We start from the raw sequence: 17544 nt of genomic DNA on the forward strand, positions 1-17544 counted from the left end.
GGGATTTGCTTTATGACACAGGGAGCTCAAATCCAGAGTTCTGTGACAGCACGAAGGGGTGGGATGGGGTGGAAGGTGGGAGAAATGTTTAAGAATGAGGGGACATATGTATACTTATGTATGATTCATGTTGCTCTATGGCAGAAACCAACACAATATTATATTTCAGTTATCCTTCAATTAAAAATAAATTTTAAATATATATGAAACTTGTTCACAAATGTAAAAAAAAAGAAATCAGTGGTCTCACAACAATATACTGGAATTACTTGTTTTGTATTTTTAAATTTATTTCTATGAGTTTTTGTAATAGTTTTAACTAGTGAATTAATGTATTTGCTAGTTATTGGTTTTAGGGTTTTGAGGGTACAAATATACACATTTTACAATATAAATTAAAAAAAGGGAAATTTAAACAGTTTTCATAAGCTTTAAAAAATTTACTTTATTTTTTCAACTCAATGATCACATTCTCTTTTCCTTGCACATAAAATTGAGTAAATAAACAGTAGATGGAAGAATAGACAAAGTATAGTTTCTGTTGCATACAAAAGTCAAAACCAGGCAAAACTATTCTATGTTGCTAAAAGTCAAAACAACATTTAGCCTTACCTGGGAAGTGAGAAGTAGGTAAATTGTGGAAGAGAACAGAAGAAAAGATTTATGAACCCTGGTAATGTTCTGTTTGTTGATTTGTATACTGGAAAGGTGTGTTTAATTCGTGAAAAAAAAATCACTAATAATGCATCAGTTAGTCAGTTCAGTCGCTCAGTCGTGTCTGACTCTTTGCGACCCCATGAATCACAGCACACCAGGCATCCCTGTCCATCACTAACTCACGGAGTTCACTCAGACTCATGTCCATCGAGTCAGTGATACCATACAGCCATCTCATCCTCTGTCATCCCCTTCTCCTCCTGCCCCCAATCCCTCCCAGTATCAGAGTCTTTTCCAATGAGTCAGCTCTTTGCCTGAGGTGGCCAAAGTACTGGAGTTTCAGCTTTAGAATCATTCCTTCCAAAAAATCCCAGGGCTCGTTTACAAATATATGTCACACACTGTGACAGTTAATTTCATGCCAACTTAACAGGATCGCAAGATAAACAGATATGTGATTAAACATCACTCTTGTATGTGTTTTAAGGATGTTTATGAATGAAATTAGTATTTGAATCAGCAGACTCATGAAGCATTTTGCCATCTGAAAGTGGGAGAGCATCACCCAATCTAAACCAAGGGCCTGAACAACAATGAAACAAAACAAAAACAAGAAAACAAAAGTTGAGAAAGGAAAAATTTCCTTTCTACCCAGTTGCTTGCAGTGTGGAAAAAAGAAAATCCTCTTTTCCCCTTACATATTCATATCTAGGCTAGAATTTATATAATCAGTATCTCTAGTTCTCAGGCCTTAAGACTTAGACTGAATTACACCACTGACTTTCCTATGATTCCAACTTTCAGACAGCAGATGGTAAAATTTCTCAGCCTTCCTAACTGCATGAGCTTTTTCTTAATATAACCCTCTTTATATTTATATATATTTTCCAAGTGATCCTTTTTTCCTACAAAATTGAAATACATAAATACAAGTTTAAATTATTCTTAATCAAAATACTGAGAAGCTGTATAAGATGTGGGCTTCCCAGGTAGCACTCAATTCAGTCCAGTCTCTCAATAGTGTCTGACTCTTTGCGACCCCATGGAGTGCAGCACGCCAGGCTTCCCTGCCCATCACCAACTCCTGGAGCTTGATTAAACTCCTATCCATTGAGTGAGTGATGCCACCAACCATCTCATTCTCTGTCACCCCCCTTCTCCTTTCTACCTTCAATTTTCCCAGCATCAGGGGCTTTTCCAATGAGTCAGTCCTTTGCATCAAGCAGCCAGAGTATTGGAACGTCATTTTCAGCATCACTTCTTTCAAAGAATGTTCAGGACTGATTTCCTTTAGGATTGACTGGTTCACTCTCCTTAAATCCAAGGGACTCTTTAAGAGTCTTCTCCAATACCATGGTTAAAAAGCATCAATTCTTTGGCGCTCAGCTTACTTTACTTTTTTTTTTTTTTTTTAATTTTTATTTTTACTTTATTTTACTTTACAATACTGTATTGGTTTTGCCATACATTGACATGAATCCACCACGGGTGTACATGCGATCCCAAACATGAACCCCCCTCCCACCTCCCTCCCCACAGCATCCCTCTGGGTCATCCCCGTGCACCAGCCGCAAGCATGCTGTATCCTGCGTCGGACATAGACTGGCGATTCAGCTTACTTTATAGTCTAACTCTTGCATCCATACTTGCCTACTGGAAAAGCAATAGCTTTGGATAGATGGAATGGATGTGAGAGTTGGACTGTGAAGAAACCTGAGCACCAAAGAACCGATGCTTTGGAACTGTGGTGTTGAAGAAGACTCTTGAGAGTCCCTTGGACTGCAAGGAGATTCAACCAGTCGGTCTTAAAAGAGATCAGTCCTGGGCATTCATTGAAAGGACTGATACTGAAGCTGAAACTCCAATACTTTGGCCACCTGATGTGAAGAGGTGACTTATTGGAAAAGACCCTGATGCTGGGAAAGACTGAGGGCAGGAGAAGAAGGAGCTGACAGAGGATGAGATGCGATATGAGTTTGGGAAAACTCAGGGAGTTGGTGACGATAGGGAGGCCTGGTGTGCTGTGGTTCATGGGGTCGCAAAGAGTCGGTGACACCTGAGACTTAACTGAACTGAACTGACTAGATGGACATTTGTTGTCAAAGTAATGTCTCTGCTTCTTAATATGCTGTCTAGGTTTTCCATAGATTTTCTTACAAGGAGCAAGCGTCTCTTAATTTCATGGCTGCAGTCAACATCTGCAGTGATTTTGGAGACTAAGAAAATAACGTCTGTCACTATTGTCATTGTTTCCCCATCTATTTGCCATGAAGTGATGGGACCAAATATCAAGATCTTAGTTTATTGAATGTTGAGTTCTAAGACAACTTTTTGAGTCTCCTTTATCACCTTCATGAAGAATCTCTTTAGTTCCTCTTCACTTGCTGCCATAAGGATAGTGTCATCTGCATATCTGAACTTATTGATATTTCAACCGGCAATCATGACTCCAGTTCTGCTTCATCCAGCATGTGATTTCACATGATATACTCTACATAGAAGTTAAATAACCAGGGTGACAATATACAGCCTTGCCATACTTTTTCCCCAATTTGGAAGCAATCTGTTGTTCGATGTCTGGTTCTAACTGTTTCTTCCTGAACTGCAGATAGGTTTCTTAAGAGGCAGGTAAGGTCATCTAGTATGCTCATCTTTTTCAGAATTTTCCACAGTTTATTGTGATCCACACAGTCAAAGGCTTTGGCATAGTAGATATTTTTTCTGGAACACTCTTGCTTTTTAAATGATCCAATGGATGTTGGCAATTTGACTTCTGGTTCCTCTGCCATTTCTAAAACCAGCTTGAACATCTGGAAGTTCAAGGGTCACCAAATATTGAAGCCTGTGTTAGAGAATTTTGAGCACTACTTTGCTAGCATGTAAGGTGAGTGCAACTGCGTGGTAGTTTGAGCATTCTTTGGTATTGTCTTCCTTTGGGATTGGAATGAAAACTGACCTTTTCCACTCCTGTGGCCACTGCTGCGTTTTCCAAATTTGTTGGCATATTGAGTGCATCACGTTCACAGCAATATCTTTTAGGATTTGAAATAGCTCAACTGGAATTCCATCACCTCCACTAGTTTTATGCATAGTGATTCTTCCTAAGGCCCACTCAACTTCACACTCCAGAATGTCTGGCTCTAGGTGAGTGATCATAACATCATAATTATATGGGTGGTGAAGATCTTTTTTCTATGGTTCTTCTGTGTGTTCTTGCCACATCTTAGGCCCATACCATTTCTCTCCTTTATTGTGCCCATCTTTGCATGAAATATTCCCTTGGTATCTCTAATTTTCTTAAATAAATCTCTAATCTTTCCCATTCTATTGTTTTCCTCTATTTCTTTGCACTGAACAGTGAGGAAGGCTTTCTTATCTCTCCTTTCTATTCATTGGAAGTCTGCATTCAAATGGGTATATCTTTCCTTTTCTCCCTTGCCTTTCAGTTCTCCTCTATTCACAGGTATTTGTAAGGCCTTCTCAGAAAACCATTTTGCCTTTTTGCATTTCTTTTTCTTGGGGAGGGTCTTGATCCCTGCCTCCTGTACAATGCCATGAACCTTAGTCCATAGTTCTTCAGGCACTCTATCAGATCTAATCCCTGGAATCTTTTTCTCACTTCCTCTTTATAATCATAAGGGATTTGATTTAAGTCGTACCTGAATGATCTAGTGATTTGCCTACCTTCTTCAATTTAAATCTGACTTTGGCAATAAGAAGTTCATGATCTGAGCCACAGTCAACTCCCAGTCTTGTTTTTCAGACTGTATAGAGCTTTTCCATCTTTGGCTGCAAAGAATACAATCAATCCAATCTTGGTATTGACCATCTGGTGATGTCCACGTGTATAATCTTCTCTTGCATTGTTGGAAGAGGGTGTTTGCTATGACCAGTGTGTTCTCTTCACAAAACTCTTTTAGCCTTTCTGCTGCTTCATTTTATACTCCAAGGGTTACTCCAGGTATCTCTTGATTTCCTACTTTTGCATTCCAGTCCCCTATAATGAAAAGGATATCTTTTATAGGTGTTAGTTCTAGAATGCTGGTAGGTCTTCATAGAACAATTGAACTTCAGCTCTTCAGCTTTAATGGTCAGGGCATAAACTTGAATTACTGTTATATTGAATGGTTTACCTTGGAAATAAATGGGGATCATTTTGCCATTTTTGAGATTGCATCCAAGTACTGCATTTCAGACTCTTCTGTTGACTATGAGAGCTACTCCATTTTTTCTAAGGTGTTCTTGCCACAGTTATAGATATAATGATCATCTGAATTAAATTTGTCCATTCTGGTCCATCTAAATTCACTGATTCCTAAAATGTTGATGTTTACTCTTGCCATCTCCTCTTTGACCACTTCCAACTTACCTTGATTTGTAGACTGAACATTTCAGCTTCCTAAGCAATGTTGCTGTTTATAGCATCGGACTTTACTTCTATCACCAGTCACATCCAAAACTTGGTGTTGTTTGTACTTTGGCTCAGCTTCTTCATTCTTTCTGGAGTTATTTCTCCACTCTTTTCCAGGAGGTTATTGGACACTCCACATTTAAGGTCAGGAGAGGCGGCCCTGAGGAGATACCCCTCATCAAAGGTAAGGAGCAGTGGCTGTGCTTTGCTGGAGCATCCGTGAAGACATACCCTATGTCCAAAGTAAGAAAAAATCAAATAAGACAGTAGATGTTACAAGAGGGCATCAGAGGGCAGACATACTGAAACAATAATCACAGAAAACTAGCCAATCTGATCACATCCTTGTCTAACTCAATGAAACTAAGCCATGCCAGGTGGGGCCACCCAAGATGGGAGAGTCATGGTAGAGAGGTCTGATAGAATGTGGTCCACAGGAGAAAATAATGTCAAACAACTTCAGTATTCTTGCCTTGAGAACCTCACGAACAGTATGAAAAGCCAAAATGATAGGATACTGAAAGGGGAACTCCCTGGGTTGGTAGGTACCCAATAATTACTGGAGATCAGTGGAGAAATAACTCCAGAAAGAATGAAGGGATGGAGCCAAAGCAAAAACAATGCCCAGTTGTGGGTGGGACCGGTGATAGAAGCAAGGTCTGATGCTGTAGAAAGTGATATTGCATAGGAACCTGGAATGTCAGGTCCATGAATCAAGGCAAATTGGAAGTGGTCAAACAGGGATGCCAAAAGGGAACATCAACATTCTAGGAATCAGCAAACTAAAATGGACTGGAAAGGGTGAATTTAACTCATAGATGACCATTATATCTACTACTGTGGGCAGGAATCCCTTAGAAGAAATGGAGTAGCCATCATGGTCAACAAAAGTGTCTGAAATGCAGTACTTGGATGCAATCTCAAAAATGACAGGATGATCTCTATTCATTTCCAAGGCAAACCATTCAATGTCACAGTAATCCAAGCCTATGCCCCAACCAGTAATGCTGAAGAAGCTGAAGTTGAAAGGTTTTATGAAGACCTACAAGACCTTTTATAACTAACACCTAAAAAAGAGTCTACACATGGACATCACCAGGTGGTCAACACCGAAATCAGATTGATTATATTCTTTGCAGCCAAAAATGGAGAAGCACTATACAATCAGCAAAAACAAGACTGGGAGCTGACTGTGGCTCAGATCATGAACTCCTTAAGGCCAAATTCAGACTTCAATTGAAGAAAGTGGGGAAAACCACTAGACCATTCAGTTATGACCTAAATCAAACCCTTTATGATTATACGGTAGAAGTGACAAATAGAGTTAAGGGACTAGATCTGATAGACAGAGTGCCTGATGAACTATGGACAGAAGTTCATGACATTGTACAGGAGACAGAGATCAAGACCATTTCCATGGAAAAGAAATGCAAAAAAGCAAAGTGGCTGTCTGGGGAGGCTTTACAAATAGCTGAAAAAGAAGAGAAGTGAAAAGCAAAGGAGAAAAGGAAAGATACAAGCATCTGAATGCAGAGTTCCAAGGAATAGCAAGGAGAGAAAAAAAGCCTTCCTCAGTGATCAATGCAAAGAAATAGAGGAAAAACAACAGAATGGGAAAGACTAGATGTCTATTCAAGAAAATTAGAGATAGCAAGGGAACATTTCATGCAAAGATGGGCTCGATAAAGGACAGAAATGGTATGGACCTAACAGAAGCAGAAGATATTAAGAAGAGGTGGCAAGAATACACGGAAGAACTATACAAATAAGAGCTTCATGACCCAGATAATCATGATGGTGTGATCACTCACCTAGAGCCAGACATGCTGGAATGTGAAGTCAAGTGAGCCTTAGGAAGCATCACTATGAACAAAGCTAGTGGAGGTAATGGAATTCCAGTTGAGCTATTGCAAATCTTGAAAGATGATGCTGTGAAAGTGTTGCACTTGATATGCCAGCAAATTTGGAAAACTCAGCAGTGGCCACAGAACTGGAAAAGATCAGTTTTCATTCAAATGCCAAAGAAAGGCAATGCCAAAGAATGCTCCAACTACTGCACAATTGCACTCATCTCACAGACTGGTAAAGTAGGGCTCAAAATTCTCCAAGCCAAGATTCAGCAGTATGTAAACCATGAACTTCCAGGTGGTCAAGCTGGTTTTAGAAAAGACATAGAAACCAGAGATCAAATTGCCAACATCCTCTGGATCATGGACAAAGCAAGAGAGTTCCAGAAAAACACCTATTTCTGCTTTATTGACTATGCCAAATCCTTTGACTGTGTGGATCACAATAAACTGTGGAAAATTCTTCAAGAGATGGGAATACCAGACTACCTGATCTGCCTCTTGAGAAACCTGTATTCAGGTCAGGAAGCAACAGTTAGAACTGGACATGGAACAACAGACTGGTTCCAAATAGGAAAAGGAGTCCGTCAAGGCTGTGCATTGTCATCCTGCTTATTTAACTTATATGCAGAGTACATCATGAGAAAAGCTGGACTGGAAGAAGCATAAGCTGGAATCAAGACTCCCTGGAGAAATATTAATAACCTCAGATATGCAGATGACACCAGCCTTATGACAGAAATTGAAGAGGAACAAAAAAGCCTCTTAATGAAATTGAAAGAGGAGAGTGAGAAAGTTGGATTAAAGCTCAACATTCAAAAAACTATGATCATGGTATCTGGTCCCATCATTTCATGGGAAATAGATGAGGAAACAGTGGAAACAGTGGCTGACTTTCTTTTTTGCACTCCAAAATCACTGCAGATGGTGATTGTAGCCATGAAATTAAAAGACACTTACTCATTGGAAGGAAAGTTATGACCAACCTAGATAGCATATTGAAAAGCAGAGATATTACTTTGCCAACAAATGTCTGTCTTGTCAAGGCTATGGTTTTTCCAGTGGTCATGTATGGATGTGAGAGTTGGATTGTGAAGAAAGCTCAGAACCAAAGAATTGATGCTTCTGAACTGTGGTGTTGGAAAAGATTCTTGAGAGTCCTTTGGACTGCAAGGAGATCCAACCAGTCCATCCTTTAAGAGACCAGTCCTTGTTGTTCATTAGAAGGATTAAAGCTGAAACTCCAATACTTTGGCCACCTCATGTGAAGAGTTGACTCATTGGAAAATACCCTAATGCTCGGAAGGATTGAGGGCAGAAGGAGAAGGGGATGACAGAGGATGAGATGGCTGGAGGGCATACCGGCTCAATGGACATGAGTTTGAGTGAACTCCAGGAGTTGGTGATGGACAGGGAGGCCTGGTGTCCTGCAATTCACGGGGTCGCAAAGAGTCAGACATGACTGAGCAACTGAACTGAACTTACCTGACTGACCTGGGGAGTTCATCTTTCAGTGTCTTATTATTTTTGCCTTTACATATTGTTCATGGCGTTTTCAAGGCAAGAGTATTGAAGTGGTTTGCCATTCCCTTCTCCAGTGGGCCACATTTTGTCAGAACCTTCCATTAGCCGCCCATTTTGGTTGACCTTACATGGCATGGCTCTTATTTTCATTTAATTAGACATGGCTGTGATCCAAGTGATAGTTTTGTTAGTTTTCTGTAAATGTGGTTTCCCATATTTTTTTTTCTTTTTACTGAACATATATGTATGTATAGATAACTTTTTTATTAAATTTAATATTATATCAATAAATCTTGTTTTCTTTTTATGTAAACTAAAAATGCTTGTTAATCATGATAATAACAATTCTCTCTACAGTCTAAATTAGCTCCTTAAATACAAAGTAAATTTTTAATTTTAGCAGTAAGCTTCCTCTAATTACAAAATTTAAAAGAACAAAGTAATATTAAAATAAAAATTTGTCACTTTGATCTTTATTATAGCATCTAGTATTGTCAACTTGATTATAGAGTAATTACCAGCTCAGAGAATTAAAAAAAAAAAAAATCTAAGGATGATTTTAATGAGATTCCTTCTAATTAGTTTTCAGATAAAAATCAATCTTCAATTTCACAAATTTAGCCTGGGCTGAGAAGTGGGAAAGCCATCATTTTTTCAGCATCTATAACTGCATCTAAGTAAAAATTAGTTTTAAAAAAAAAGTTCACCCTACAAAAAGGGGTTTTGAATTGTTTGGTTTTATGCATATCAAGAAAAACTAAATTGAAATTACTTATTGGAGCAAGTATGTTTTCTCTCAAGTCGCCAGTTGGATAAGAAACATTATTTTTGTTCATTAATCAATGTCTCATACACTCATAAAGTGAATATCATGTGCTTGTACCCTTAAGTAGTTGACTATTAAAAGTTTAATTTTTCATGATCACTGCCTCGCATATAAAATAAGTATATGAAAACATACTTTTTAAATTGTCAATAACTATAAAATTAACCCTTTTAATACTGTAAATATGTACAGAATATATATAAATGAAGAATACAGTGGTATGAATATTCAAAAGTGAAGTTATATCTGGCTAGGAAATCAACAAATATTAGTAAAATAAAGCTGTCTGCAAATAGTCAGACACAACTGAGCAATTGAACTGAACTGAACTGAGATGGTTCTTAAAAGAAAATTATGTAGTTTGAATGAATGGAGTTGGATAGGGAGAAGTTTTAAATGATGTGGGTGGCAGGAATAAATACATGCCATCACAGAGCATTGTAGCTGACCTCAGATAGTTTAAGTTGATTGAGGCTTGAGTCACTCGAAAAGGTGTAGTGTGAACCAAGACAGATTAGTTATGTTGAGAAAAACAATGAATTTCCTTGAATAAAACATGGTTTAGTTGCTCAGCTGTGCCCAACTCTTTGTGATCCCATAAACTGGAGCATACCAGGCCTCCCTGTCCTTCACCGTCTCCTGGAGTTTGCTCAAACTCATGTCCACTCAGTCAGTGATACCATCCAACAGTCCCATCCTCTGTCATCCCCTTCTCCCACCTTCAGTCTTGCCCAGCATCAGGATCTTTTACCATGAGTCAGTTTTTTGCATCAGGTGGCCAAAGTATTGGCCAAGAAAATATAACACAGGGGACATATAATTTTCATCTTTACTTTTACATGAAATTAATGACACCAGCAAAGATATTACTATATTGTGATAACCATAAGAAATAGGTCTAGAATTTCAAAATTTTCTTATGTGTTAGTCTATATTTGCCCTTATCAAAATATTTCAAAATCTCCTTACTCCTTATATATAAATAATACAATATTCACACTGATGCATTTAAGATTCTTCTTGCATCCCTATTAGAAACTCCCTTATTCACAAATTCAGTTTTCAAAGGAATTTATAGAGATGCTCTTGTAATTGTATGTATACTATCCCTCATGTTATATCACCATATATTTCCTTTCTCCTTCAAGTTCTTTAAAGTTTCAATGACTGAGAAATCACATATTCAAAGTCAATAAGGGCACATGTCCACACTAGAAGAATAATCTCACAAGGGTTCCATTATTTAAATATCAAGACATTTCTACTTTCTATGCAGAATTTACTGAGTCTCTTCTTACTGTGAACTTCAACCTGTATAGCTTTTGCCCATAGGTTTGTGCCAGCAATTCTATATTACATGAGGAATGATTGCCATTCCTTATGTATATGATACATACATACACAATAATTCATGATATCAAGAGAAGTATCTCACATCTCAGCATGCAAACTTATCTTCAAACTCATGAAAGTACTTTTTACTTCTACAGACCTCTGCTTTATACAATAACTCCATTTCAAACAAGAGCATCTGCTTTATATCTGCATAGATAAAAAGAAACACTTAGTGACTTTACAAAGAGAAAGATTACCAAAGGTGAACTGAAGTCTTCACATCCTGAAGAGAGAAAAAGTCATGAAGTCTTAACAGCAGTGTTAAACGTTTTCTGTCATTTTCTTTGGCTGAAAAAATAACGATGCTAATGCTGATCTTCATCAGAAAATAATGTGTCTCTACTTCTCTGAAGTACAAAACCTAAGTAAACACAAATATACATTAGAATCAAAGTGTCAAGTAGAATAGCATGTGCTTTGGTTCTAAATATGTATTTGTATTTTCCCTGGAATCCATAAGGTTTCAGTTGACAAAGTTAGTCTAAAAGTACTCAAATATTTTTTTTTTACATTTTGTCATAAATAAAACTATTTTGATGGTTATGGGAAAGTATTTTATTTCATAGTCTTACTGGGATAGGTAGAAATAAGTACTGGATTATGTCGTTTTCCTGGTAGCAATAGTTTGGTTTCCTGCTTTGATCACCAATTAAAATATTTCTGACTAATGAAAATGCACAAAATGCTTAAGCTAATCTTTCTTGCATTTAATGGAATGCAAGAATAAACGAAATGTACTTCAGTTCAGTTCAGTTAATCTGTTGTGTCCGACTCTCTGTGACCCCATGGACGGCAACATACCAGGCCTCTCTGTCCATCACCAACTCCCAGAGTTTACTCAAACTCATATCCATTGAGTTGGTGATGCCATCCAACCATCTCATCCTCTGTTGTCCCCTTCTCCTCCCGCCTTCATCTTTCCCAGAACTAGGGTCTTTTCAAATGAGTCAGTTCTTTGCATCAGGTGGCCAAAGTATTGGAGTTCCAGCTTCAGCCTCAGTCCTTCCAATGAATATTCAGGACTGATTTCCTTTAGAATTGACTAGTTTGATTTCCTTGCAGTCCAAAGGGACTCTCAAGAGTCTTCTCCAACATTATAGTTCAAAAGCATCAAGTCTTCACTGCTCAGCCCTCTTTAAGGTCCAACTCTTACATACATACACGACTACTGGAATACAGCATTAATTTTTCAATCTGTAGGATATATGGAACAAAGGCTTTTATCATCATCTGGAAAAATCTTTTCATTAAGTTGTCCATGGAGGATTGTCCATCTGAGGTTGAATTATATGCTGTATCCTCTTTCCACAGTCTTATATAATTGACTTTCAACAGTTTATAATTAAATCAAGAAAAATTTCAGCATTGCTTTTTTTGGAACTTGACAAGTTCATATATCAAGTAGGTTGTTAAAACTGCTGAGCAATGCTTTTTTCACCTTTAATTGATTCACTCTTGGCTATTCTACAACAACTCTTTCAGACTTTCTCTAATTTACTCAAAATATTCTCTTTTTGCTCTCACTTCACTAATGACCACACTCTGCACTTATTAATAAGAGAGTGTCATCAGACCAAACTATTTTTTTTTCAAATTCTCTGCTTTTAATTTTTTTTCCTCAATTGTCACAAACTGTTTTCTATTTTCTTCCACATTTAAAGTGTGATTTTCTCTACTCTGTAACGACCTCTCCCTACCTTCACTCTATTCCCATCTTCTCCTTAGCCCCATTTCATTTCTCATGCATCCTGAGTCATTCAATTTTCATGTCATCTTTTTCAACTGACAAAAAATATTAATTTGGAGATTTCATTCATAAAAATAGTTTCATTCAAATTATATTTTGCTCTCCTTTACTCTACTTGGTATTCCTCTTCAATTATTTCATGAAAATATGTTTTGATTTCAACTAGTATGTTCTCAAAAAATTATGTTAAAACTAACCAATAATATTGAAATTACTCAGTAATTATCCTGCATAAGCACTCTTCCCATTCTTAATTATTTCACCTCTTAATTACACCTTTTTTGTAAATCTGTTCTTTGACTTTTAAGACACTATGTTTAACCTGGTCTCCATCCTAGAAGAACAACCTCAAATCATGAATTCCCCAAACAATTTGATAGTGTGAATTTTTTCTGATAACTGTAACAATTTAAAGTTAAGTGGTGACATGGAAACCTAAGAGCTGGCTGTGAAGAACTAGAAAAAATACTTCATAAATTACTTTCTATTTCTAGAGGTCTGCTCCTTTGCTTTCTTAATGCTACTTTGCAACAGATTATTGGACCACTTACAAATTGCATAGACATTAGAATCAGGTGAGTTGAGCACAAATTTCTGTTCTATCGGGTGTTAACTGGACAAACTCTTTTTCCTTTGAGCACAACATAAACTCATAAAGCTGTTGTGAGTTTAAAGTAAAATAATGCTGATGATGTCAATAGATCATTGAGTTTCATAAATTCAACTTTCAACTCTTCTATTTTTTATTGAATTATAGTGGCATTTATAGATGATCTACTTGCATAGCTCTACCTCTAACCATGACAGACATCCTAAAATATCTTCTTTGAAATCTCTTCTTTATTCCTTCTGGTTTTGCCAAGAAAGTTGGTTGCTTAATTATCTGATGTTTTTCTCATCATAGTTTCAGTTTCCTTCCTGGTTGATTAAAAATTTGTGAAAATATGGTTACTTGTTTTTATGTATTTTAATATAACATCAAAATATTAATGGCATTTCTATTGATTGCAAGTTTAACCTCCCAACACAAAAAGACTTTGCCCAAAAAATAAGCAAAAATAATTTTATAAAGTGCCAAACAATCTGAACTATATTACTTAATATATATTCCTATTGTAAAAAAAGGAATGGTGATACATTAAAAATATTTGACACAATTGTGTTAATTAAAAGAAGGATAAACTTCAGTCTTCAATTTCAGGGATATGTATTAAGACTTTTAATCAGGCATAAGATGCAGTCAGAGAAGAAATTCTGTTTGAATAATTAGAGAAAGTTTCCAGGGAGTAAATTCATTGAGGTGTATCCTTGTAAATAAGCAATATGATTTTTTTCCTGCTGATTTATCTCTTAAGGTTTTAAAAACCATTTAGTTAATAAGGGCAGCATATTTTGCCTTACACAATAAAATAATTTTCTCTAGGTGTATCAAGTCAGTGGCTTCCTTATTTATAAACACTAATTTTGAAACACCTGTATGTTGATCAAGTAATTTATTATTTCTCTCTATACAATTTCTTCATCTATGGAAAGAATGAGTTGGAATAAGTCACCATATGATTTATGTCTCTGAATGAACAAAAGAATTTTCAAATTTTAGTTTAATCTACTGTTGGGAGTCAAGTGAGAAAGCATAAGAAGGTGAATACAGAAATCATGGATGGACCTTATAGTTTAGGGTAGAACAGGGATTGAACTATAAATTTACAGCAGACTACAAAAAATATTTACAGTGTCATATGGTTTATCCATTATGTTTCAGTATCATGCAAAATAAAGCAATGTCCCCAAACCAGTAAACTGAGTGGTATTGTTTATGTTGATTTTTATATAACATTAAAGCAGCTGTGTTTTGAAATATATGAATAGATGTCTTTTCAAGAGGTTCATTTTTCCATCTATTCACACTCTTCTTTAAGCCAAATAAATAGTTAATACCACCATGGAAACTTGATAATTTTATGTAAATTCTCATGAAATGGCTATGTTAGAAAAGAATATGCTATCCAGTGCTGGGCAGTGAGATGAGAGACAAAGTCTGATATTATGTGATTTGGGGGGATTAATTTTTCTTGCATTTAAAAAGGCTATTGCTATTGTTGGTTTTGATTTTAGAACTTTGTGTGTGAAGATATAGCTCATGCTCTTGCCAACACCTCATAACATTGATGAAAATTAAATAACATATGATAATGGCAGGAAAGAAATGCAGAATATACTTTGGTCTTTGATGGTAGTGCTTAGTACTAAACTAAACAGATGTGGAACTTATTATCACAGAATCTGATTTGAAGTGAGGAAATAAATGTTTATTTTTCAGAAAGGTTTTTCAGTTGTATTTTCTATTGTAAACAAAATCATCTCAACTCACTCTGGTTACTAAAACTGGAAAAGGAAGGTAAATGTAGGATACCAAAATGATCACAGAATTCAAATTAAAAAAAAAAATCTAGAATGTGAATGGAAACAAGAGTAACCACAATATCTAAGAAAGAGGAAATGGGGGGGGGCACTCCTAAGATGGTGGAGGAATAGGATGGGGAGACCACTTTCTCCCTCACAAATTCCTCAAAAGAACATTTCAATGCCGAGCAAACTCCACAAAACAACTTCTGAATGCTGGCAGAGGACATCAGGCACCCAGAAAAGCAGATCATAGTCTTCAAAAACAGGTAGGAAAAAATATAAAAGACAAAAAAAGAGGCAAAGGAGGTGGGGAGGGAGCTCTGTCCCGGGAAGGGAATTTTAAGAGAGGTTTCCAAACACCAGGAAATACTCTCCCTGCCGAGTCTGTGGTGAGCCTTGGAAGCACAGAGGGCAACAGAACAGAAAGGAAAAATAAATAAATAATTAAAACCAACAGATTACAAGCCCAACAGTAACTCCCCCAGTGGAAAAGCAGCACAGATGCCTGCATCCACCACTACCAAGTGGGGGCAGGGCAGGGAGGCGTGGGAAGTGTGGGCTGCAGTGCTTTGTAAGAATCGGGCAGGAATGCCCGGCACATAACCAGAACGAACTAACTTGGGCTAGCAAAGCAGACTGTGGGATAGCTACCACGCAAAAAGCTCGAACATAAGATGCCACCAGGACTGTGCACAGAACAAAGGATGGAACAGAAATAGCTGGCTACAGACCATCCCCCGCTGGGGATAGGCAGTCAGAGCCGTAAGGGCTGGAAAGGGGCAATCGCAGCCCCGGAGAGACTTTACCTACCAAACTGCAAGAGGCTTCTTTGCTAAGACTTCTGGACAGTCACCATCTGCCTCACAAGGGGCGCCAGAGGTACACCCAGAAAACTGAGCAGCAGAGACAGGAAAGGCGACAAGTCGCAGTGACAGCACTCGCCAAACTCCTGAGCTACTCGGACCTGGGAAGGGCACAAAACGCAGTCCCAACCAAATCTGAGCCTCTGAGGGCTATCTGAGCACCGAACCTGAGCGGTTTAGACCGGGGAGGTGCACACAGCCTAGGGCCGGCCTCAGATGGTTACCGGCTGAGCAACGTAGAGCCGGAGTGGTTTGTGTGTCGCGAGCAGGGACAGGCCCAGCGGGGCTGAGACACTGTGTGCACCCAACAGTGCTATTTGTTTGCAGCATCCCTCCCTCCCCACAGCGCAACTGAACAAGTGAGCCTAAAAAAAAAAAAAAAAGTGTCCACCACCGACCCCTGTTTGTCAGGACAGAAATCAGACACTGAAGAGACCAGCAAACAGAAGAAGTCAAACAGAGGGAACTGCCTTGGAAGTGACCCCATACTGCCCACAACACCAGAGATAGGGCCAGATATATCTTTACTATTTTTACAATCATTCCTTCTTTTTTTCTTTGTTTTTTGTTTGTTTGTTTGTTTTTTGTTGACACTGTTGTGGGGTTGTTTTTTCTTCTTTTCTTTTTTTTTCTCTAACTTTTAAAAATTGGTAAGTCTTCTATTTCTCCTCTAATTTTTATTTCTATAACCTACTATTACTTTTCAAAAAAAGACTATTTTTTAAAGCAAACACCATATATAGTCTTTGTGTGGTTGTTGTTGGTGTTTTTTAATAATTCTTGTGGCTTTTTTTTTTTTTTTTTGGTTTTCTTGTTTGTTTGTTTTTTTTTCTTTTCTTTTTTCTTTTTTTCCTTCTTCTTCTTTTCTCTAAAATTGTATTTTTGAAAATCCAACATCTACTCTAGATTTTTAATCTTTGCTTTTTGGTTTCTGTTGGTCAATTTTGTATATTAAAAAACCTAAACTTCACTACCCAATTTTACCTGAGAGTGAGATTACTGGCTTAACCACTCTCTCCTCCTTTGGACTCTCCTTTTTCTCCACCAGGTGGCCTCTGTCTCTTTCCTCCCCTTCTCTTCTCTATCCAACTCTGTGAATCTCTGTGTGTTCCAGACAGTGGAGAACACCTAAGGAACTGGTTACTGGCTGGATTTGTCTCTCTCCTTTTCATTTCCCTCTTTTATCCTCCTGGCCACCTCTGTCTACTTCCTCCCTCTCCTCTTCCCTGTATAACTCTGTAAATACCTCTGAGCGGTCCAGACTATGGAGCACACATAAGAAGTGACTACTGGCTAGCTTGTTCTCTCTTCTTTTGATCTCACCACATCTCATTCCAGTCACCTCTTACTACCCCCTCCTTCTTCTCTTCTCCATGTAACTCAGTGAACCTCTCTGGGTGTCCCTCAATGTGGAAAAACTTTTCATCTTTAACCTAGATGTTTAATCATTGGTGCTGTATAGGTGGAGAAGTCTAGAGGCTACTGTAAAAAATAAAACTAAAAACCAGAAGCAGGAGGCTAAAGTCCAAAGCCTGAGAACATCAGAGAACTCGTGAATTCAGGGAACATTAAGCAATAGGAGCTCATCAAACTCCTCCATACCTACACTGAAACCAAGCTCTACCCAAGGGCCAACAAGTTCCAGAGCAAGACATACCACCCATATTCTCCAGCAACACAGGAACACACCCCTGAGCTTCAATATACAGGCAGCTCAAAGTTACTCCAAAATCATTGACATCTCATAACCCATTACTGGTCACTCCACTGCACTCCAGAGAGAAGAAACCCAGCTCCACCCACCAGAAAACCAATACAAGCCTCCCTAACCAGGAAACCTTGACAAGCCACTGATACAACCCCACCCA

Source organism: Budorcas taxicolor, chromosome 1, assembly GCF_023091745.1.
Source record: "Budorcas taxicolor isolate Tak-1 chromosome 1, Takin1.1, whole genome shotgun sequence".
NCBI classification, from domain to species: Eukaryota; Metazoa; Chordata; class Mammalia; order Artiodactyla; family Bovidae; genus Budorcas; species Budorcas taxicolor.